Source organism: Cyprinodon tularosa, unplaced genomic scaffold (genome assembly GCF_016077235.1).
Source record: "Cyprinodon tularosa strain WSP-4 unplaced genomic scaffold, ASM1607723v1 ctg2, whole genome shotgun sequence".
NCBI lineage: Eukaryota > Metazoa > Chordata > Actinopteri > Cyprinodontiformes > Cyprinodontidae > Cyprinodon > Cyprinodon tularosa.
The window spans coordinates 1,356,111-1,380,300 of record NW_024038733.1 but is presented as its reverse complement, the minus strand read 5'-3'; the positions used below and the strand labels follow the sequence as shown (position 1 = coordinate 1,380,300).

Here is a 24,190-nt window from a genome sequence, read left to right as displayed (position 1 = left end):
ACACATGTCATATCAAGGCACTTTACAGAGACAATTGAACCAGGTCATAATGTCAGATAGGTTTCAAGTTTTCTATGTAAGAAAAAACAGTTGATTGCATTGAAACATTGACTTTGAAGGACTCCCATTTGGCCTCTGCAGAAGGTTGTTCACACTGAGCCTGATTCTGTTGGAGGTTTCTTCCTATTAAAATTTTTTTTTTCCTCTTATCGGTCTCTGTATGCATGCTGAGGCTGTGAGGGTGGGTCAGAGTCAACAATACAATGCAAGCAAATGTCCACTATCGCCACATTAAAGTTTTCTGTTGACATATTGTTAACCAGGAGAGGCGAATCCTGCCAAAGTTGATGAATCAATGCAATCAGCTGGGTTTTCTCAGAAACCTTTTAACCAGTCCTAACACTATTATTTGATTGTATTGTCTCTAAAGTGTCTTAAGATGACGTGTTTTGAATTGATGCTATATAAATAAACTGAATTGAGACAAAACTTCATAGCTAAAGTTATCAAATTAATTAATTAGTAATTTTAGCAAAGTAACTTAATACAAGTTTAAGGCTGCGTCAGGTTGTGCAACATGGTAATTCCATTATATGGATGGTGCATGTACACAGATCTACATAAATAGCTACATGTGTAAAATTATTACTTATTTAGCAAACACACATATTCTATCTAATTTAGTGTTCAATGGCCTAAAAGAAATCAATAAAGCAAAACTAATGACCATTGCCTTGCAATGGTCAGCTAGACTGGAACATTTTTCTCCATTTACAGCTCTTTTCACACACACACCATCAGTCAAGCACACAAAGCTAAATGTTCTCTGAATTGCTCATAGATGTTAGTAATGTCTCCCTGTGTGATGTGCATTTCTTCGCTGTTAATCAGTTGGTAAATCCCTCCCCAGGAAGGCTTTGATTGGCGGAGCAGCTTCCTGAAATATTCAATCAGACACCTTGCTCGCAGCTGTGATTGGACGCAGCCGGTGCAGTCATGTAAATGAGCACCTGGCGGCGCCTGCTGGCGCGGCTGCTGAGCCTGGAGAGCAGGCGGTGCGTCCGGGGCTCACATTTAGAGACAGACTGGAGAGCGGATGTCTTCTGCTGTGCGCTCCTTATCTGTAGCTTAGATATGAAATCCATTAGTTGGTGACAAGTCTTAGAGAGGTATGTATTTTTAAAATGACAAGTGAAATGGGAGTTTACAGCCAGAGCGCTTTTCTGTAACGTGAGTTTTGGCTGAACTGCACTCTCCGGAATCTCCTGGATTATTCTTAATCATTCTGGTGGACTGGTGTTGTTCAAGGCTTTAAAAAAAAAAACAGTTTATCTTCTAAGTTTGGACCAGTCTTACGGAACTCCTCTCCCCTTTTTTCTTTCTTCCCACCACCCCCCCCCCCCCCCCCAAGGTAAGTAGTCCACTGGACAGATTCGCGTAAAGCTACTGCGCCTTTCCTCTCCGAGCTCGTTTACTCCGTAATAAGCGTCTGTAATATTATTTCAGCGGGTATTTCCAGCCTGCTGTGTTTGTCTGTGTGTTTGTCTTGTCTTGGCGTCTGTGAGTCTCGGTGTGATTGCAGGCTTGTAGAGACGCGGATCAGCTCTCAGCAATGCGCCCCAAACGCGCGTGTGTATAGAGGACAAATTGGGCATCAACCGCCTGCTTTGGAGAAATAAGCTGATTGTGCGCATCATGGTGTTGAACTTTTTACGTATTACAACCTGGGGCACAGTTATAATTTCTATGTGAACTTTAAGTGAACAGGACTAAAACGGGGATAAAGCTATAATGTGAACCATCATGTGCAGCTCTGGGCGTTTGTTCAGGATCTCAGATGTCTTGGTTGGCTGGAAAATGTACCTCCTCCCAGTTTTTTTACGTTTTTTGTTGTCTCCTTAATTGGAATTTCTTCTAGGATTGTTGTATATTTGGTTCAGCACGCAAATAAACAAACAAACAAAAAGACAACAAAAAAAGTGTCCCAGAGGCATGATGCTGCCACTACCATGTTTGGTGATGAGCATATAAGATTGCGCATTTAGTTTTCTGGCGCAAGTGGTATTTTGGGTATAATCGTTTTCTTCCTGCCAGTCTACCCTAATGTCACATTTTTGTGGTGAGGTGACTAATAGTTGACATTTTCAATACGTTTCTCTTTTTTTTCCCTCCATTTGATTTCTTTATTTCGTCTTGCTCTGATCTATTAGAAACATTTGACTTTTAACATTTTTTTTTTGACTGGATTTTGTTGGATATCCTCTTTGAATTATGTGAAACGTTTAAACGCTGTAACATTTTTGTAGCAAAGACTCAATATAAGTGACACTCAAAAACATAATGCAACTTTTTTTGGCATATACTTAATCTATTTAGTTAACACCATTTTTTTTCAGGTCCCACCATGATAACATGAAACAATAGTGTTAAAGATACTAAATATGATTAAGTAGATGCCAAAAACAGTTAGGTTATATTTTTTCAGTCAGCTGGACGCCCTATCACACAAACACAAATAGGCAGTCATCTTCATAGTAGCACAGGTGACCTTCTGTAAGACCATCAGCTCTGAATTCCTTCTGTTTCAGCATTAAAGGAGGAGCTGGCTGATCACTGGAGCCAAAACAAAGCCGGGCTGCAGAAAAAGTGCAGCATTGATGCAAAAGATATTTCATTGCAGTTTGAATCACTGGGAAAAGAGGAGCATCAGTAAAATGATCGCTCACTCTGGAAGCTGAACTGTATAAATAATTAACTAGGTTGTGTTAAAAAACTCTACAGCTCTGACTTGGAGGGCAAGGTCAAAAAATGGGTGGTTTTGCAAGTTCTTGTGTGTTGTCTTCTGTGTTGCCAGCCTGTTCTAAAGTGAAATGAAGGTAGCCAGATGGATATGTTTAAACAATCAGTTCAGTGGGTGGTCAACCTTTTTCTAGCACAAAAACACATTGAGCAATATGTCAATGTCAATATGTTGGCTAGGGGTCACTGAGTAGGTACACCTGAGTAGGTGTTGCATTGTTAAATTGTTTGGAAGAAGGAGGAGGAGGGGTGCCTTCGCTTCTTACAAGTAGATAGAGGCTATAAAGTGCCACCCCCCACCCCCGTCCCTCCTTCTTCACCCCTGGAGCAACGGCTGAGGCATAAAAGTGAAAGGGAAGTCGAAGTGTGATGCACAGTTCCTCCCAGCCAGCACATGTCTGCTGGATCACCGTCTAATGGGCATCTGGCCGTTAATTCTTCCACAGCGTCCCAAGAGAGCAGTTGGCCCTGCGAAGCTGCTTTTTTATCAGCTGTGCGGCCCGAGGAGTCTCGGAATATTTCAAATAGCTGGACAGGCTGGCTGTGTGAGTAGACATCCATGTGCATGAACTGAAGGGCAGTTTGATATTGATTTGTCTTTGTGTTGGCAATCTTGGGACAAAATTACATTTATTGCAATGGTATGATTTGTGGAGAAGTATGGCCTGCATTTTGGGAGTGGCTGCTGGCTCCTTTGTTGGTTTAAGAGACGTGAAGACTTGGCAAGAGTAATCTTAGGAAATATTTTCTTATACAAATGGCTCAGTTAAACTAAGCAAAACTGGATTTAGTAAAGGGTAAAGAATAAAAAAACACGGTGTAAGTGCTTTTACTTAAAGTAGTAGAGCAATAATTATTTTTTTTGCCATTACGATAATATACCTTGTTGGTTATTATGTCTATAATGATGTGATCTGTTAGATTTGCTTATTATATTGATTACCAATCCTCTACAGGGCTCCTTGTGATAACTTAAGACTTGTATGCCTATTTAACATCAGACAAAAAGACACAGCCGTGTCAGTTTTTAACTTTTCAGTTTTTAAATACATCATACTAATTTTAGGGTGAAAACATTTAATTAGATTAATTGTGATTAATTGATTATTGAAATGCATGTCATCTAATTTAGTTACTATTTAGTTGTTAATTGGAGTATAGAGACTCTAAATATGCCTTTAACTGACAGAGCACCCCACTTAGAGCAGTAATTATACCAAGATGCCCTGTCCAGAAGTCTTCAAGTGGAAAAGTTGTAGTTTAACCTGGTTTAAAATCTGTAAAAAAAAAAAAAAAAGATCTTCTTTAACAAACCTTTTGCTATCAAATTTATAATCGACTATCGACAGATTAATCGATTGGCAAAATAAGCAAAAGTTTAAGCCCTAATTTTTTTGTTTCAGAAGTGCAAAACAACGATTTAGTTTTGAATTTAGACTTTTTAATTTAGTTTCTTTATCAATTAACTACACAAAGTCCTGAGTTTTTAGTATTGATTCATCTATCAAACCGAATTATATCGATTTGTTTTTTTTTCACATTTTCTGTAATGCTGTAAATATGGCATTAATCTGGCATATAATTACATAGAGATATGAAATAAGCATCTAGATGCTAACTCACTAAGTTTAGTGATAGCTTTCATGCAAAGTTGCGCATAGCTGTAAATATATCTGCTGTTGATAGAAACTGATTAATTAGGCAGTCTTTTGGCCTTGGGTAGAGCCTGCAGTCAACTGTTTAGCACAGATGTTCCTTGAAGCTTATAGACTGCAGTTTTAAAACGGTGTTACCATACTATGAGTGATGGTCCTTTAGGATTTTTCAAAACTAATGATAAGAAATGTAAAAAAAAAAAACAGTAAATATTTTCTTTCTCTATATGAAGAGAAAGAATAGAGGCTTCCTTCATCGAGCTGACAAGAGGAGAGCAGCAATTGGTGTGTTAGGTACCCACAAAATAATTGTTTTAAACCTTTACTCTGGGTTGAGTGTACATTTATTTATTTTAGTTAAATAAGCAAGAGCACAGCATTTGAAAAGGAATTGAAAAAGCTTCCTGGATGGGAACCAAAACGTCTTTAAACTTGGAAACAAAGTCCAGTGTGTTTATTTTTAACCTTTTTGGAACAAGAGCACAGCAGCATCACTCAATATATGATCTAATATATTGGTTGTCTTTGTATCCACATGCAGGGTTTTTGTCCCATTAATATAATTTCTGAAAAGACCTGTACAAATGGGTTTCAAAGCCAAAAAATTAAGAATCCCTTGTGTGCCTCAATGTAGTGTGGCCCTCACATGCTTAAATTATTGTGGCTTTTAACGCCACAGCGATGCATTTGAATAAGATCAGAGTTATTGTTTTGCTGCCCTTGGTTTTAGACTGGGCTGCTCAGTGGCGCAGTGAGTAACAATGCTTCCTTGCAGCAAGAAGGTTCCGGGTTTCAATTCCCGACCCCAGGGTCTTTCTGCATGGAGTTTGCATGTGTGGGTTCTCTCCAGATACTCCGACTTACCAGGTTGATTGGTTTCTCTAAATTCTCCTTAGGTGTGAGTGTGTGTCTGAATGGTTGTTTGTCCTGTTTGTCTCTGTGTTGCCCTGTGATGGACTGGTGAAATATCCAGGGCGTACCCCGCCTCTCGCCTGTAGACAGCTGGAGATAGGCACCAGCACCCCTCGTGACCCCACTTGGGATAATCGTGAAGGAAAATGGATGCAAGGTTTCAGTCTGGTTAATCATTGTTTGTCTCACATAGTGAGTTGTCTCTGTTTGTTGAGTGCTGTGGATAGACTTTCAGCAGGTGAACAGAGAGCCTGAAGCAACTTTGAATTTGTGTCAGTTGAGTCATTGTGTGGGTCCTGTGCGATAATTGAGCCTCATGTTTTGCACAGTTGCCTGATCTTTATGGCTAACAGTCCAACGTGCCTAGTAAATCACATGAACGAGCACGGTGATGATAATGGGTGTTTTCAATCCATAAGAGCAGTTTTTTGTGTGTCTCTTCTTTCTCAGCAATCATGTATTAATCAGAAAGGCTGAGTTTGCTCATAATTGGCTCCCGACAGGCTGAGCAAAAAGGCCGGTGGAAGAATCCATTCAAGACCACAGAAGCAGCACAGCTACTCGTTTCTCTCTCTCTCTTCAGTCAACTATTTAATGGGAAAGAAAACTAATTGAAGACACAACTCAGCTGACCACCATGCTTCTCTAAATAAATTTCCCCTTTAAGCCTAGCTCTTCAATTACCTTTGCAGAGAGCAGGGTGTCATGCATGTCCGGCTCAAACAAACAGCCAGACAAGTAAATTAATTAGTGATGAGACTAGACAGGATTTGTGGTTTCCCTGAGTTTCAGGGATCGGGGAGTTTTCAGTTCTCCAGACGTACCATGTTTCAGATTAATGCTACATCCTCCTATCACTCTCTGCCTGAATTACATCAGGTCAGGGATCTGGAAAGGTGTTATATTTTATATGGGGCTTGAGCTGCAGGTTTTCCCTCAGAGGATGGAGCTGAACAGATTCTCCTTCCTTCACATGCTCTCCTTCCATCCTCCTGAAAGCAGCATACAATGTTTTACAAGTCCTCCTCTTCTGCTCATGCATCATATCTCCAGTCTCCTCTCTCCTGACCTTCCTCTGTGTCTGATTCTGTTCATCAGTGAAGGATATGATATAATGAAAAATAAATGTTCTTTTTGTCTAAAGTTGGCCCCACACACATCCCTGCATTTATTCCCAATACCAGTTCCTAAAGTCTTTAGATACAGTTCCCTCTCTAATAAAGGAGTTTATGACTATTTCTTTTTTTTTTTTTGTCTTTTTGTTACATTAAGAAATCTAAACTTCTATGTATTTAATTTGGATTTTCAACAATTAATAAGCATTTAAGTGGCTTATATTGTGAGACTTTGCTTTCAAAATGCTTTACAGATAGAAATAAAAATAATGTAATTGGTGTTAGTATTCTATCCTTTTTACTTTCACACCCCTAGAAGAGTGTGGTGCAATCAATTTGCCTTCAGAGATCAACTAACTGGTGATACAGTAGAGTGAGCTATGAATCAGGCTGGTTTGTGAAGACTTCAGAGGTTTCTGGGAGAACTTGAGTGAACAATGAGCTTCATGAAAACCAAGAAACACAGAAGATAGATTGTGGAAAGGTTTATAGCTGTGTTAAATTCTCCTGCACACAGTTTAGTCTATCATCTGAAGAAAACAACAAAAAAAGAAAAACACTATGTGCAAATCTACAAAAACATGACCCTCTATTTAAACTGGTGGACGGGCCAATAGCAATGCGTGTAAAGTGGAAAATAAATCACAATCTGTGGCAAAACTTTAAAATTGCTAATAAGAGATTCTTTCCATCCTCTCTGACTTATCCTGCTGTTTAGAAAAAAAACCCTAGTTTCATTCTGTAGATGTGGAAAGCTTTTCGACACAAAACCTAAAACCCTTGCAGCTGTGATAACAGGGAAACATGTTTCTAAGGATGTTTACTCAGACGTAAATACAAATGAAATCCTTACTTTTTTGATGCTTAACAAATTTTGAGAATTGTTTATCCTTCTCCTTTTAATTTCTTGAGCTGGTTTGTGTTGGTTTATAACATATGATTCCAAAGAGATACATAAAATTTAAAGGTATCTCAACATGGTGCAATTTGTAAAAAAAAGTTAAATCGAGAGTTGCTTTTTGTTTTGGTTCTATAGAGTAACTTTTAGGTTAAAATCCTAGGTGTTATATCAGCCATTCTTTCTCCTGAATTCATACTGGTACCTGGTTTTAAAGTAGCAGAACCAGAGTATTCCCAGTGCCATAACTGTAAATGTTTCACTGGCAGCATTCCTCAGGTTATCCTACTTAATGATAAACTCTTTTCTGGGCAGAGATTCTGAGCAGTCTAAAAAATAATCAGAAATGCTCCCTATATACACTATATTGCCAAAAGTATTTGCTCACCCATCCAAATTATTGGAATCAGGTGTTCCAATCACTTCCATGGCCACAGGTGTATAAATTCAAGCACCTAGGCATGCAGACTGTTTTTACAAACATTTGTGAAAGAATGGGTCGCTCTCAGGAGCTCAGTGAATTCCAGCGTGGAACTGTGATAGGATGCCACCTGTGCAACAAATCCAGTCGTGAAATTTCCTCGCTCCTAAATATTCCACAGTCAACTGTCAGCTGTATTATAAGAAAATGGAAGTGTTTGGGAACGACAGCAACTCAGCCACGAAGTGGTAGGCCACGTAAACTGACGGAGCGGGGTCAGCGGATGCTGAAGCGCATAGTGCGAAGAGGTCGCCAACTTTCTGCAGAGTCAATCACTACAGACCTCCAAACTTCATGTGGCCTTCAGATTAGCTCAAGAACAGTGCGCAGAGAGCTTCATGGAATGGGTTTCCATGGTCGAGCAGCTGCATCCAAGCCATACATCACCAAGTGCAATGCAAAGCGTCGGATGCGGTGGTGTAAAGCACGCCGCCACTGGACTCTAGAGCAGTGGAGACGCGTTCTCTGGAGTGACGAATCGCGCTTCTCCATCTGGCAATCTGATGGACGGGTCTGGGTTTGGCGGTTGCCAGGAGAACGGTACTTGTCTGACTGCATTGTGCCAAGTGTAAAGTTTGGTGGAGGGGGGATTATGGTGTGGGGTTGTTTTTCAGGAGCTGGGCTTGGCCCCTTAGTTCCAGTGAAAGGAACTCTGAATGCTTCAGCATACCAAGACATTTTGGACAATTCCATGCTCCCAACTTTGTGGGAACAGTTTGGAGCTGGCCCCTTCCTCTTCCAACATGACTGTGCACCAGTGCACAAAGCAAGGTCCATAAAGACATGGATGACAGAGTCTGGTGTGGATGAACTTGACTGGCCTGCACAGAGTCCTGACCTCAACCCGATAGAACACCTTTGGGATGAATTAGAGCGGAGACTGAGAGCCAGGCCTTCTCGTCCAACATCAGTGTGCGACCTCACAAATGCGCTTCTGGAAGAATGGTCAAAAATTCCCATAAACACACTCCTAAACCTTGTGGACAGCCTTCCCAGAAGAGTTGAAGCTGTTCTAGCTGCAAAGGGTGGACCGACGTCATATTGAACCCTATGGATTAGGAACGGGATGTCACTTAAGCTCATATGTGAGTCAAGGCAGGTGAGCAAATACTTTTGGCAATATAGTGTATGTGCTTTAACAGAAAGTATCCCCACATAATGATCCAACTACCACCTTGTTTGACTCTAGAGACAGTGATATCAATAGGATGCAGAAAGCAAAGTGAAAATTACCTTTAGGTTGTCCATCTGCATCACCTCAATGTTATAGGTGGTGCAAAATCAAAAATAGAAAAACAGACCAGGACAATTCAAGGACTAAACTTTGAAGTTTAAAAAAAAAACAGAGTCCATCTGAGTTCTGGTTACAGCTTATTGATTGAAGAGTCATGAAATAATAAATTACCTTTACTATGATCACTTGGAGAGATTCAATGAGAAAGCCAGACATGGGAGCACACATAAACTCCTGCGATCAGAATATCAAATTAATCTAACATTCATGTTTTTGACTGTGGGAGGAAACCAGAGTACCTGGAGAAAACCCAAGTGTACATCCGGAGAACATAGAAAAATCGACTTGGAAACAACTCCGGCCGAGATTTTAACCACAGACCTTCTTTCTGTGTGCTTTCCCACAATGCCATCCGTGTTAGGATGAGTCGTAACAATAGATAACATCAATCGGTCTAAAGTTCTTTTGTTTTTGTGAGCTTCAGTAACACCAGTAAGCACAGAAATCAAGGAGCAGAAAGGTATCAGCTCCCCAATTTATAATTTCTCATCTGTAATAAATGTTTTATGACTTCATGAAAAATAACTGTGAGGCGATTCACTCCTACAGCACTGTTAGGCTTTGATGTACAGTTACTACCCCCTTTTTCCCCATGTCAGCACCCAGAACCTGCCTTACACACAATGCAACCCTGCAGCTGACACCTCAGCAGGGGATTCAGCCTTCTTTGCTTGTAACAGCTTAGGCAGCCTAAAGGAGAAGTGGACTTGAAATGTCTGACACAGGTTCTTCAGACTCCCCTTTTCCTTACATTTTTTAAAATATATATTTTTTTCATTTTAAACAAACTGTGACCCTTGGGAAATCATTTGAGGTTATTTGCCTTGCTCTGGAGCAACAAAAGAATTTTACTTGCCCCTCTCTTAAAATGTATGATGTTCAGTTAATGATCTGACGAGAGAAGGCATCCAGCTGAAACCAGCCTTGAAACCTGCTCCCTTCACACATTTCAGCAAGTTGTTAGACGCTGAGGTTGTTTCTGTTGGAAAAAGATTGACCTCTATAAAAGATGGAAGGAGCAAGTGTTGTGTCAGTTCACATTTAACGAGAACTACTTTCTAAATTCAGTTCAGGCATTTAAAATGAGTTAAACTTGACTCTCCAACCTCATCTAAATACTTTTTTTATGTTGCTTAAAATAGAATAAAAAACTTTTACTTAAAAAATAGTGTGACATTTAGAGTGAAGGCAGTTACCCATAAGGTGTTACAAGGATCCTATTGCTCTTTGATGATAAAACTAAATAGTCACTCATAAAATGTAGACCAATTTCCTTTCATTTTGCATACCTATGGTGGTCTGAAGGAAAATAATTCAAAAGCTCAGTTTCTTCAGCTCATCCCTGCTATACCTGCATACTCCATAAAAGACTAATGGGGCTATCATGCAGTGACCAGAAGTTAGGTCATGAGCTGTTCACCGTAGGTCTGCTGTTTGAATAGAAGAAATTATGTGAAAAATCATTGTGTGAAAAGTAACTAAGGACCAGCCTTCACTTTAAATTGATGTTTGGGATTTTGTTTACCAATAGATTTCTGGCTGGTAGTGAAAACCAGCCCACTAGTAACAAAATGAAATTAAATAAAGGCTATTAGCCATACAAATAAACACTGCCCCAAAAGTTTTAAGCAATAAAAATAAAATGGAACTAGAAATGTTTGTTCTAAACTGCACCCAAGTCCACCAAGAGACTATTGGATTCTGTCCCAGGTTGTCATATGAAAACCAAGGAAATATGTCCTCCTGCTTTTCTAAATGTTATAGTTCTTTGGAAATGATTGTGGCTGTCTCACAGTCGGCTTATTGGGCCTGTCTGTAGTTGGTAGCAGCATCATTTTAGCGCACTGACATGTCTGAGAAAACAAACTTAACAGCGGCCACTTATTCAGCTATAGACGGTTAATAAATCTTTGTGTCTCATGTTCAGACACCACTCCCCCAGTCAGTGGTGAAACTGACTGAGGTTACTTTGGTGAGATTATTAAAACCAATCCACAAGATATCTCTGATCCATCTCATCAAGGCTTCCCTAAACCCATTCCTCACTTTTAGTTGCAAGATGCTTGCACAGTTTCATTTTGTTTTAACTCATCAGGCAGCATCTTCATGGTAAATGCAATACATATAAAAGCTGCATTGCTTTGTTTTGTCATATTGACTATTTTCCAGTAACACATACTGATGTACACATTCATCCTAATGTGCAGATGTCTAGGCAACCTATAGTTGGGTTTCTGACCCTGGCACATGGGCATGATGACCTGTGACAAGCAGGAACTGAATTTAAACCCACAACCGTCTGAATGCAAGATGACTACCAGCTGAGCCAAAGCCAGTCATAAAAGGAGTAAACCCACCAAGGACAGTTGTCAAAGGACTGGGAGATTTGTTGGTATGTTTTGTCATTTTCATGTTGTAGCATTCAGTTTTGCTTCAGCTTTTTTCCCCTCACTTTTCATTCATGGTGGATTCTTTGATAGTGAATTGGTCAGTAAAGCCCCCCCAACCATGACTCTTCTAGCTCCATGCTATAGTTGGTATCTTTTCCTTTTGAACGCCCATACCTACAAGCACCTACAGTCTTCTTATTAAAGCCGGGCATACAATCGTTGCTCACAGCTACAGCTCAAACTGTACGACTAAACTGTGGGGTTTAAAAGTTCACAGCTCACTATGCACGTTCTTACACTGTGCGACCCCACACTCTGATGCGACCTTACAAAGGTCGACTGAATTTCAAGCCTTACTATACCTGATCGGGAGGTTGTCGTGAGAGGCTGATCGCCCCTCGTTAGCCACTGTACACTATACGACGCACGATCAGGGTAAAAGTTTTGCACGACTGGAGAAACGTCCCAAAAAAGGCAAAAAATCGTACAGTGTTTTCCTGGCTAAAGGCTTTTAACAGCTCTCTGGACCTCCCCACAGTGTTCACTCTCTGCAGCATTCAGGAGCACTATTAACTAAACCTCTGAGGTTTGACCAGGCAAGGCCGTCAGTAACAGTGTTGTTAATCGGTTCACCTGATTGACGTTTGAGGAAATATTAATAATTTAATCTACATCAGAAACTGTATTTGTTTAAAGTTGGAAGTCTTTTTTCTATTTTAATTGCTTTGCTTCTTAAGCCTTTTGTATTGCTAAAATTGATATGAAATATAGTTAATAAAGCTTTTTAGTGTCCTAATTTATGAACATGTAGTCAGAAACCAGTATGTGGTCTTTATTTTCTCATTTCAAACCTTCACACCATTAAAAGCTATGTTTTCAGTCAACTTTGCAGCACACAACGTACCTCCTGTGGTTCAGGACACTTCTAATACACAGTAATGGCTCCTGGCAATGCAGACAATTTTCAAACCTTCATGGGATATATTAGACAACCGTGTTAAACATCAAAGGCTACTTTTCTTTTTGAATATGTCCCCTCTGTAAATGACAAATGTGAGCTGCAACAACAGCCACATTGAGTGGGCTGGATGTGTCTATCTCTCTCCCCTCCTTCCTCCAGGTTTGAAGGGGTACATTACCATCAGGAAACCGTTGTGCACTGTGTAATTTAGCTTTTTTTTCTGATGAGAGGGAGGAGGAAGGCTGGCAGTGTGATAGAGGTATCAGCCTGTGCCTGAGGCTTTTAACAGAGAGGTGTTTGTGTGGCGAGGGTTTCAGCAAAGCTCAGACTTTCTATTAACCAGGTCGCCACATTTTCAATCCCTTGTTTGCTTTTCGTGTGTGTGAAATTTATTTATATGCCTGCCTTCGCTAAACATTAAACAGTTCAAAGACATGTCAGAAACACTTAGATTTCTTGGAAGTAATTAGAAAGAGCCGAAGACATCTGTTGGAGGGCTGGGTTAGGCCTGCCTGTTTTTCTCACTTTGACTCAAAGGCAAAGTCTCACTGATCTCATTCATGTTTGACTTGATCTCGCTGTGCTTGTCATTCCTCTCTCTCCATCCTTGTCTTTTCCTGTTCACCAACTAGGAGTTTCAGCTCAACTCTCAGCTGCTCTCTGAATGTGTAACTGTCAAACTGCTGCAAGGCTAACAGATTTTTCTCACACTTGTTCTGTCATTCCTAGATTTATTTAGTGGGAATACCGTTGGGAATTTGCCTTTGTGATGATCTTCTTGTCCTTCTGTGCCTGTTTTACTTCTGTATGTTGCATAAGTAGCATAGTGCTGTCACGTTTCTGCTTTCAGCCCATCTTCCCCTCTAACCGTCGCTTGTTTTCTGACAGCTCCCAGTAAGCTCCCATATTCAGGGTTCCTTCAAGTTTTCTCTGCCAGAACTTCATGCACATTTTTAGAGCCCCTTTCCATCCATCTGTCCATCCATCCGTCTGTCCATCCATCTGTTTTCTCCCACTTATTCCATCAGTGTCGCAGTGGGGCCAGTGCCTATCTCCCGCACTCTATGGGTGAAAGGCGGGGTACACCCTGGACAGGTTGCCAGTAGAACCCCTTTTTGTGTTATTATTTTAAAGTAAAAATAAAAAATAGGAAAAACCTTTGCATTCATGACAGGTATTTCTGAGGAACCAGGTTTTAAATATAAAACCTGCAAAATCAGTTTGATGGATGGACAGATGACAAGAGTGAGGAATAGGTTTAGGGACACATGGCTGAATGGATGATAAACAAAAAGATGGATGGATGGACATGTTGACAACTTTTTGAATAAAAAGCCATTAGATGGATGGGGGGGGGGGCATGAAAGGACAGATTGCAGACAGATAGCTGTATGTATAAATACATCAACAGAGTGGCTGCTGATGGATGGATTATGAACAAACAGATGGATCGCCAGAGACAATATGCAGGATGGATGCATTAAACTCTACAGTTTTATGAACTGCAACTGCTCTCAATTTCTGCATGTTCATATTAAGTTGCTCACATGCTGAAACGGCAAAAAAGCCATTAGATAAAATAAGATAGGATGTTAACGATCTCATTTAAGGTTTCTTATATGCAATAGAGTGATCTTATATACATTGAGGTTTAATCTGCTGCGGTGCAAATACAGTTAATTGGTAATAATTGTTATTATTACACAAGGTTATTTCAGAGTATCATTGTAGAGTCTGATGGTAGTAGGGTGGGGCTCCTTACACAGGGTTTCTAAGTGTGATGGGGTCATTGTGTTGTTGCACAGAAAATAAAGTCCCTGGAAAATGTGGGTCATCAATAAATAACCATCTTTATTTCAATATTATCCAACAGAAAGCAATTAATGATGTACCTGATATGTTGGATGAATGATTGACAAATGGATAGAAGGGTCATAGATGTACAGTAGTAGCTATTCAAAATGTCCCCACTTTCCTTGATGGGCCCTTAGCTGGTCCTTGGCTGGTCCCCTACAATTCCAATCTTTGTTCTACAAATTTCTTTCTGTCATGATTTGTGGACATTAAGATCTAAAGGGAAGCGTCATCTCCTGATCAGTCCCTGTAATTCAGTGAAATGGTCAGAGTAAAAGACATTTCACGCCCAGAGAAGGCCTGTGGCTGGAAGTTGGAGGGGATTTTGTTGGGAGTTGCAAGGAAGTGGGCTGCCATTCGGCTGGCGTTTGACTGGAAATGGCCATTTGAATGGCTGCTACTGTATGGATAAGGAAAAATGGATGGTTAATTAGAAGAACTAAACTGACAGTAACATCAAAAACCGTTGACACTTGATCAACCTAAATGGGCTAAAAGATTGAATAGATATAGAGATGGAAGAATGAATAAATAATAAACTAATAGACTAGGCACTAATGCATTTACACCAACATTTAACCCGTTAAATTGGAAATCAGAAATCCTTCAATTCCATATTTTTTTCCATAATCTTCCATTGGTTAGGTAGAGTGCAAGCTGAATCTAGGGCACTGAATGTAACACATCAACTCTAAAGATAACACTGTCCAACAATATCATTTTAACACACCAATGTTGCCTCAGTTGTGCTGAATTCCCCTGTTATATTTCACACCCACACTCCAAAAGAGGTCAGACCCTGAGTGAACCTCATTGAGCCGGAGTAAAGGTTCATTCACAGGTATCGGATAACCTCATCTCTACCAAAGGTGAGACAAGCCTTTCATTAACAGGCTTTCAATAGATCCCGAACTCATCTTATTCCAGATGGTTAAATGTGGGGAAAAAAGCAGCTGAGAACAAATCAGATGCTTGTACCGACATGTTTGACATTTCTTGCCTCAAGAAACATCTCAACGTTTAAGCTACTGACTGTCAAATCAAGTTTCCCACAAGATACTTTGACCTTCTTGTTTTTAATGCTCCTCATTTGCATGAGCAGAAAGATCATTCTGAACTGGTTCACATGCCTCAGCTAAAACACTAATAAGACCTTCAGGGTTTTTTGTTTCTTTTGGTTTTCTTGTATCAGCGTTTCCAGTCACTTTTTTTGTTCTCGTTCTCTCCTTTCACAGAAAACCAAGCTTTTGTATTCATCTCTCTTCTCCTTGTGATTACATTTTCTGACAGCGCAGTGCTGGATCACAGTGACCCAGCAAGCACAGTCTAGACCCAACTCTGCTTTTTTCTGTATTGTTCCAGCTATAAAAACTAGTCTGACATTTACCTGCTTGAGCTTTTATGTTTTAAACTTGTAGCATATCTTCTTCTGAGAGGACTTTTTGTAATGATTTACAAACTGCTTAACAGCCCAAATATTTTAATACCAGTTATTATACTTGTAAAAAGATATCCCCACCAGTGTAATATGAAGAGATTGCTCACATGTAATGTGAGGCTAGTTGAAAACTGAAAACGAAGGCAGACCATAACTAGAGCCTAAAATTGCATGAAACCAACATCCATATTTTAGTTTTGGTTGTCTGTTTTCTTGAAGGCCATGCCCTCAGTTCCTCGCTTTTTGATGTCTGATTTAAACCTTATTTAGATGTGCAACATGCTTTCAAAAATCCTTTTTGCCCTAAAGCTGCAGACCCTTGCTTTCTAAACTCGCAGCTGATGCATGTGTATCTGAAATGTTTTTTTTTTTAATGTTCCTCCAAACATGATGAGACGAGGCAGATTTGTTGAAACATTAGGCTTTGTGATATTTGAATGTTTGAAAAATTATGCATACCTTGATTAGATTGATGGAGTTTGTATTCAGATGAATGTTGAACGCTTTAATGTTGTATTACGTAAGTACAGGTGCATTTTTTAAAACTCTTTTTTTTTTTTTTTGCTTGTGTGTTTGTGCTCATTAGTGAGAGGTCCTACATGCCTGCTGGTTCAGGCACTTGGAGCATTTTTCTTGTTCAGGTGAAGGAAACCTTCATAGGTGTAAACAGAGTGTCCACATGTATTAGTCTGAGAATGAATAACATTATCATTGATATGATCTGTACAAAGACTTTACTTGAGGTTTATACACACAGTTTTTATCTGAAGTGCATTTGAATTTGAAGTTTTATATTTTAAAAACATTGGAATTGTTTTGTTAAGATGTTGGAATTTTAATGTCTGTATGACCATAGTTTAGAATGAATTTTTGGTCAAGTGTATTAGTATTGCACCATTAACACGTCGTCTCACCAGTGGATAAAGTAGCAGATGCATTAAAAATAAGAAAGTTAAAACTTAGCCATCACATAAAAAATTGAAATGAAAAGCTAAGGCATAACTGATTAATCATTGACATTTTGGGGTGAGCTGTTTTGAACAGTAACGTTTTTATTCTGATTTAATGGAGCAAGAGCTGCTGCATGTTTCAGTGTTTTTTTTGTATTTTTTAGCTTAGGAGCGAAATGCTGCTTCCATCTTGTCTAGTTCTGGTCCTGTGAACACTGGATCAACACATCAACACACATCAACAGTTTTTGGACCTAAATTCCTTTATTTGAATTTAAGCACTACCAAGCATCCTTCCAGGAATAGTTTCATCATTTAATCTTAATAATGATTCCTCACTGTAGTCCCTAATCATAGGCTGGATACAGACTTTTTTTGCTGATCATGTTAAATTTGATCTTTTGACTTGTGTGTTGTTTTAAATCTTTATCTAATTCTCATCACCCTCTTTAAAGGAGCCATCACCTGATATTTTAAAGATACAGTCCTTCTGAAATTGTCTTCAAATTCATGTTTGATTGTTTTTGGAACTCAAATTTTTAAATACAGCTAATTTCGAACCCCCTTTTTAATACTTTTCTTTTCTAGCAAGGGTAAACTCCAGACTTCAGCTTGTGTGTCTGCACATTTGTGTGCTCTTCATTGATTTAATAAGGTGATTTGTTGCAGGAAGAACTCAGTTTTACACATGTTGATACACTGCAAAACAATAACCAAATACTAGCAATGGTGCACACATTTAGAGATCAGCCCAGCCAAACAGAATCCAGCTTTTTCTATTTGAGCCACAGTCGGAAATGGAGACATACGCAGTGGAATATGGGTACAGTAGTGGGAAATAACAATGTTGTAACCCTTATGTGATAGCCATCCTTTGATTGCGCACATTTGCTCCAGCTGAAATGGGAAACACTTCATCCCAACAGATTACAAGTCTTTAGACATCAGTATACTTTCCAAAAATTTTGTTTTTATGATAATGTGACTGAATTTTGTGTTCTTTTTATGACTTTCAGCTTGAATTTAAAATCAGGCTGTTGAGGCCTACAGAGCTTTATGTGTGTTCGGTGAGTTTTTGGTAACCTCCTGGATGAGCTGTCATTAGGTTCTTGAAGTAGTTGTTGTAGATCAGGAACACCTGGCAAAGGTTCACCATGGCTTTATGTTTTGCTTTTGTGATCAGTTGGCCTCCTACATGTTGTCAAATAGTTTTTTTTTCTCTTATCTACAGGTTAGCTGGATTGCAATTATTTAAAAGTTAGCTGAAACTCCTCCCAGACAGTATGTAGCACACTTGTGCTTTCCCACTAGGTCATCTAATGATAAAGCTAACCAAACCAAACATTTAACCTACCGGTCTATTAGAAAAGTTTAAACCCTCTAGTATCTCCTGAGCCTCATTCCTTCCTTTAAATCAACGACAACACTTGACTGATGCTCAACCTTGCTTTACTATTTTATGGAAGAAGCCATTTCTCAACTCTATCATAGAGCTAAAGGATCTGACAATGCCATGCCCAAAATCGGACCTGGAGGACCGCTGTTCTTCATGGTTTAGAGGTTTCCCTGCTCCAGCATAGCTTATTTTAATAGATAGCTGCATAACAGGCTTTTGTTGAACCGCAGTCATCAGAATGAGCTGTGCTGAAGCAGGGAAACCTCTAAAACCTGCAGCACCTTTCTGTATGCCTGCTTAGCCTGACCTCAGCCTACTGTTTCTGTTGATGTCGATTTTGGCATTATAACCAGGAGTAAATATCAAATATCAAAATATTTCTACAGTAAAATTAACACTTCTATTTGGCACCATTCTAGGTGTTCATTTAATTAAATTAGGGATTTAGTTAATTACTTATTTATGAATGGGTAATTATGTTGTCACATAGGTCCAAATGAAATTGTCAAAAAAAAATAATTGTAATGTGTCTTTCTAAGACAAAGAAACAAGCATTTTGCCAGTATTCTCTTAAAAAAGAAAAAAAAAAGTATCCTTAATGATCTTTAAAATAAACTGGGCTGTTGTTTCTCTGGAGAAATTAAACTAAACAGTGTTTAACCATTTAACCAATGTAAACTTAGATATTTTTTCAAGCTGAACGAAGGCTCCCCCATGCATAAACTGGCATAAACAAACAAATTTCAGGTCTTCAGTGAAAATTGAGAAAACTACACAGCCCCTAAGGGACTGGCACTTTGCTTATTCTTAGAGTCTGAAACTGGTGAGTCTGTTTTCAAGAAAGCCATCAGATGACCTTGTTTCTAAGGCTGGCGCAGCACCATCCTTCAAAGTGTTGCAAAGATAACCGATTGATTCGAGTTTCCCTCCCTCTCCGAGTCAAAGACTAATAGCGCACACATCCAATTTCCTCACAGGCTCGCAGAAATCCAAAACAAAGAACTCACTACTCCGTTCCTCCCCAGTGACCATTAGTCACGACTAACTGGCAGCATGTTGCTTTGTTTGGCCGCAGCTGAAGACTTCACACGTTGTTTTCTGTCTGTGAAACAGTTTTGATAACATAGAGGGAAAAGAGGTCAAGCCTCTAGGCTTTTCTGTGATGAAATTTCCTCACATTTTTAAACATTGGCAAGATTTTCTCTGTATAAAGTGTAGATTTTTAAAGGCTATTTCTTTCAGGATTTAATTGGCCTTATAAAAGCAATGGTTTAGGTGTATTTGACTTTCAATACAGACATGTACTACAGAAAATCCCTGTATAGTTTAGTGATATGCCTCAACCAGTCAAATACTTACTTTTAATGAACTTAATTAAAGTATCTGAACATATGAATTCATTTCTGTAACATATGCTAAATATTAATGTATCAAAGTCCTGAGTTTTGCAGTTTAATACACCTGATTAAAAATGCCGCTAGTGGTTCTACACTCTTTTTTTTTTTTTTTTTTTCATTCAATTTAAAAAGCGATCTATGAATATTAAGAAACAGTGCTGCAAAAGATACCAATTTTTAGCCATAAATTATTTTTGTTTTTGACCTTTTGGCCCAGTTGCAATGATTACATATTTCAGATTATATCTGATCTCAGTTTTGTACAAATACTACTGAGATGCTGGCTTTACCTAATAATAATTAGGCTGTTATTGTACCTTAGCTCAGAAGTTTTCTCCAGGGAATTTAGCTGCAATAAATTCCATCTTGGCTTTTATAGCTATATTTAAAGCTGTAAATGTAAAACACTACACAGCATCTTGATCTGCCGTTATTAAATTAACTAGCAGAAGAATATTTCACTGAGGAATAATCTTATTTTAACACCAGCTGTAAAGTTGGCCATCATATTAGTTTCTTTCTTGATCATAAAATATTCATCTATTTTATTCTTCCTGTTTGTGTCAACCATGCATATTTGTTTGAAAACAGATGTGCTTTCAGACCCATCCTGATTGATGATCAGAAAATGTGATTGATGCAGGTGGACTGTAACAAACAGTCTGACAGGTGGAAGGATCATCTGAAAATTAATTTTTCAGTAAATGTATTTGGTAGGCTAAATATGCCTTTTGCAGTTCTGTTCCCTATATATGTACATGCGGCAAGAGAGTAACAAGCAAATATTTTTTTTAGTCGGTAGTGGCCTTTATTTTGTTATTTTTGAAGCTCTGCAGACAGGAAAGAGGAATACAAGAGAGGGGAGAGACATTTGCAAAGGTCAGCAGGCCGGGACTTAAACCTGTGACAGCTGGTATACGGGTCATATGCTCTACCTCCACGCCACAGCAGCACCCAAACAGGCTAATATTTGATGTGCTGTCTGCCTTGGCACTTGAGGTTCCACTTGAAGCCTACAAATGTTGATTTGAAGCAGCATTAAAATTAAGAATTTGATAGGTCATGCTCCTTCAGTTAAACTTAACTTTCTTTGTTTCTTGTGACCAGATTTTCCAAACAGTCCACTTTGACTTTCTTTCAGCCAGCTGACCAGCAGTTTCTTGCAACAGGTGACACAAGAGCTCCTTATAGCCAGAGAAAATGGAAGGTGACTTTAGCTGTGATGAAACTACCACTCTTTAAACATTTCTCTTCACTGAAAACTCTAACCATCTTCTAAACCCACACTTTCCCAACAATGTTTTGTGCAGAAAAAAGCTGGCAAAGTTGACTTCATATCTTGTAACTATAGCAGCATTATCAGCATGAATTTTCATCTCCATCACTACAGCTGCATCTATTCCACTTCAGAAAGCCTAAGAATATAATCACTTTTACAAGGAAAGCAGGACAAGTGAGGAATTCCTAAGCGGGACATTTTCTAATGTTTTTATTTTTAGCCGCTGTTGGGGCGAGGATTGTGGTGATGTAACTGACAGAAGAAATGAATTAACCATTGATTGTGATTAATAACCTCTCAGATTTCAAGCCAGTGAAACTTGGTTTTTATTTGGCACTGACACAAACTAAAACTAATGGCTCTCTGGGCAGAGAGTGAGGGGAAAAAATCCAAGAATGACTTAGAAGTTATGATGTGCTTGAGAAAATAGTCAGCTGTCATGTAAAGCATAATGTTCACTTAATGCCTGAAACGTGCAGAGTTGCCCTTCAATCCCTCTTGGCACCTTTGAAATCTGGACCGACTTTAAAGAATAAAACGTTTAAGAATAATAACTGCTAACAGGTCCAACCTTTGGTGGTGTAGAGCAGACACGAAGCATGGCTAGTCGGTCTTGCCAGCTTTTAATAGGAAGAATCTAATTATAGCGACCATCTTAAATGATGCAATGGCTGCTATCTGAAGCAGTCCCCCCTGTGTGTTTTTTCTACTCCTGGCATTGTCCCTCTCGTCTGCAGCGTTTTGCAGTGCAGGGTCAGAAACAGCAGCTGCTCATAAGTATTCATTAGTCCCGCTCCTGGATTAGCAGAGGGAAAAATGTGAGTGTGTACCAGGCCTATATACTCACCACGCTGTCTTTGCCTCCTCCAGAACACAGCCGGTCCTCCTCCATCCCTCTGAGCTCTAACCACAGCTGTTCAACACCACTTGACTTTTTCCAGCAGCAATGTTCTCAGATGGCTGCGGCCACTTTTGTTCCTGCTAGATGAAACGCCTGGTTGTTGTTTTTTTTTTGCTTGTGTTTACGATGTCTTTGTGTCTCAGTGGTGTACTCGATGAAAAGTTTGTCTCTCTTGCTGACGAAAAACTGATGACACACGGAGGAAGGGATTGCTTGTTGATGTCGTGCTGGTTGTTATGGTTATTGCCTCAGATTTTGGGTTCTTCTCATCATAGACTCTGCTTTGATTGTACAGTCTAACAAGACACATATTTAAATCTTGAAGATGTCAGCCTCTTTCCGCGGCTCCACTTTTTAGTGTTCTTGGAACACATGCGGCATGTATCACTTGCGTTGTGTCTCTGTTCTGGACAGCTGCAGAGACTGCCTATCCCTGAGATCTCCTCTATGCCCACATAACCACCCCCTCCAGTACCATACACTCTGAACTCGTAAGTCACTCTCTGTATACCCCCTCCCACCCAAACACTCACACATGTACTCATGTCATCTCCACCCTGCTGCTTGGACTACTATTCACCCTGTTTCCATACAGTCCCTCTGCTTCCCCCTCCTCCTCCAAAGATCAGCTGTCACTACAGCTGTGTGTCAGTTGTCAGCCCGTTGGAGTCCAACTAAAGATGAAGCTTTAACACAGAGGGTCTGCAGGGAGGAAAGTCTGGCCTCTCTCTAACTCCATCTCAGCTGTCACTCCTTCCAAGCCCTCCACTTATCACATTTTTTTCTCCCTCTTTTTGGACCCCTGGAAGTCATTTTGAACCGCTAAATATATACAGTAGCTCCTTATATGATAACAATTTAAGTGTCAATGGCTCTGACTTGTAACTAGCTGATTGGAAATTAACACCTTTCATTTCTATAGCATAGGAAGACGAATGTTTTCCTCCTTGCACTGATTATAACACATTTGACACTAGAGTATATGCTGTTTTATCATCAAATAAGCCAGGCTGTCAAGTTTTTTTTTTTTTTGTTGGTTTTCTTGATTTAATATCTTTCATTTTCCAGTTCCCATCCCACCAAATCATAGAAATAAAAGAGCATATGAGAAAATTGACTTCTTTCCCCCATCCCACATCTTGTCTCACCAGTATTATTACAAAAACATCTTACATAATAAACACAGGACCTTTTTTTATTAAGCCCACTGTTGTTGTTATGGCCTGAAAGTATTTACAACGATATATAACATGTTATATTGTACCGAAAATAGTGCTCCCTACATCTGCCACGGCCATTTCTATCAATGGTATTCCAAAATGAATATTAAACAGATTTTGCACTTTATCGTTTACAGGATGGGCACCATAAATGGTAAATGGCATGTACTTATACAGCGCCATTTTTAAGTCAGGTAACTAGACCAAAGTGCTTTACACTACATTCATTCACCCATTCACACACTGATAGTGGCAAGCTACACTGTAGCCACAGCTGCCCTGGGGCTCACTGACAGAAGCAGGGCTGCCGTACACTGGCGCCACCGGGCCCTCTGACCACCATCAGTAGACAATCTAGGTGAATTGTCTTGCCCAAGGACACAACGACAATGAAAGTCGGAGCCGGGAAAGGAAAAGATAGACAAATATAAACATGTAAATAAGTCTTAAAGGAATAGTACACCCAAAACATGATTAGCCTTCATTTTCTACTCACCCACATGCTGAACGACCTTTCTGGCACCATAGACCTCCATTATTTGAATGTCAGCAGACAGCAAGAAGCCTCCCAGATCTCCAGATGCATTTGAGATATCAAAAAAGTACTCCAGAGTGTTGTTCAGCATGGGGGTGAGTAGAAAATGAAGGCTAATCATGTTTTGGGTGTACTATTCCTTTAAGCCCCCCTCCCACCAGCTACTAACTTAACTTTCATTTGTTGTGCTCTTATCAACCAATGAAGTTTGATTGCTCATCAAGCAAAGTTTTCCCTCTATGTTGTACTATTATTCCATTCTGATCCCTTCATTGTATATCTAATCTTTACTCATTTAAAATTAGACATTACCTCCCTTATCCTATTAGAAAAAGAAAGTGTTTTCTTTAGTTTAAGTTTTTTTTTTTTTTTTTTTGCTTTTATAAAAACATGACCGCTAGTTTAATTTGTCTGGGTGTTCTCCACCTCCCTTGTAGATGTGTCTCCCCACCAGGCATGCTGTAGTTAATTAATCATGTGAGAAGTTAAGACCTTCAGATACTGGCAAAGGTGAACAAAGTATAGCCTTTTGAGGTTTGCACCTCTGTCTTGAAACATGTTGACAGCCTTTTAAAAAAATCTCACTCATTTTGAAAAATCTTTTTATTAAACTCTCAAAGGCCAGTTAGAATTGCTAAAACAAAAAAACAAAAAACAAAAAAAAAACCCCCAGAAAACTCTGACCTGTGCATCCTTATTTTCATTTGGTTTGAGC

At 39.4% G+C, this 24,190-nt stretch overlaps 1 protein-coding gene across 5 annotated transcripts in view; it reads left to right on the top strand.

Moving 5' to 3' along the window:
* Positions 1 to 1,024: 1,024 nt before the first annotated feature.
* ddr1 (discoidin domain receptor tyrosine kinase 1) overlaps positions 1,025 to 24,190 on the top strand; it is a 72,627-nt gene continuing 49,461 nt past the window's right edge. For 4 of the 5 annotated variants that reach the window (XM_038284284.1, XM_038284282.1, XM_038284283.1 and 1 more), the window contains exon 1: positions 1,025 to 1,169. The gene's annotated coding sequence lies outside the window, so the exon portion shown is untranslated. Of the gene's footprint in view, positions 1,170 to 3,172; positions 3,345 to 24,190 lie in introns of those variants that run through there. The other variant, XM_038284280.1, reaches the window with a different exon arrangement.